The sequence below is a fragment of the Clarias gariepinus genome, chromosome 28, assembly GCF_024256425.1.
Source record: "Clarias gariepinus isolate MV-2021 ecotype Netherlands chromosome 28, CGAR_prim_01v2, whole genome shotgun sequence".
In the NCBI taxonomy this organism is placed as follows: domain Eukaryota; kingdom Metazoa; phylum Chordata; class Actinopteri; order Siluriformes; family Clariidae; genus Clarias; species Clarias gariepinus.
The window spans coordinates 19,068,138-19,069,622 of NC_071127.1; positions in this window are offsets into that span (position 1 = coordinate 19,068,138).

Sequence of the window (1,485 nt, forward strand, 5' to 3'; positions counted from 1 at the left end):
GGGAATGAGATACTATGTTGCGGCCATGACTTACTAACTCGTGGGAATTAGATACTATGTTGTGGCCATGACTTACTAAGGCTTGAAGTTTACAAGACGCTAAGTGCTATGAGCTTATTAAGCTGTGGCCATGACTTTCTCATGATAATGCATTAAACTATTTTGTTCCCACGCCTCAGTATGTTGTGTCCAAACATACTATCTTGTTCCCATGACTTAGTAAGTTGTACCCACAGATTATTTAGTTTTTCTCCCCAGTGTAACCAAAGGGACTCCGTAGTATGTTTACGGCATGAAATATGCCGCAGGTTCTGACATTGAATTAGGTCTAGACATATATAGCAGTTTATTTTTGACCTACAGGAAATAAACAGGTCTGTAGATACCTTCACTTGTTCTTCTCATGGCACCACATGACTTAATTTATAAACAAATTTATTAATACAGAGCAACACCCGAGGAACCCAACCAGCACGGAGGAGTAAAGTATCCTGAGACCATTCATGTGTGGGTTTGATTCACAACTAAAAGGGCATGAATAAAGAATGGTACAAAATCATCCTCTGAGAGTAACTTATCCCAGCCATCCAAATAACAGTTTGGTGATAACAATGACTTTTCCAGCATGATGGAGCTCAGACAGAAGTGATAACTAAGTGGGGAAGAAAACATCAGAATTTTGGGTCCATGGCCAGGAAACTCCCCAGACCTTAATCCCATTGAAAACTTGTGGTCAATCCTCAAGAGGTGGTTGAAAAAAAAAAATATATATATATATATGCAGGGTCAACACTTCAAATATTGACTCTCTGCATAAACTTAATGTAATTGTCAATAAAAACCTTTGACACTTATGAAGTACGTGTAATTATACTAGAGTATACCACAGTAACATCTAACATAAAGATCTAAAAAACACTGGAGCAGCAGACTTTGTAAAAAATTATATTTGTGTCACTCATTACTTTCAGCCACAGCTGAACATAATTTTTCCACATAATCTCCTTGATTTTCAAAACACTTTGTCCATCTGTCAACAAGCTTCCGTATTCCCTCATTTAAGAAAAACGTTTTAGGCTGAGATGAGAGCCACAAATGCACCACTGTCATGAACCTTCGTCCTTCTATGGCTGTTTTCAGGGGACCAAACAGGTGACCGGTAGATGGAGTGAGATCAGGACTATAGGGAGGATGCTTTACCACCTCAAAACAAAGTTTCTGCAGAGTGGCGACAGCGTGGGCAGAAGTATACAGACGTGCATCGTCACTGTCATCGAGTGCGGATCATTTTGGACTCACCCTCGTACACGAAAGATTGGGGAATTTAGTCGTCAGTTCCACAGAGAAGCTGCATCATATGTAGACACTGCCATGATGCTTATGATGTTTGGTACGCTGTACAACAAACTGCAGTCAGATAAATCAGTTCTTTACGACAACACTCCTTATACAGAGAATGATTCTCATACTCCAAAGCACACAGAG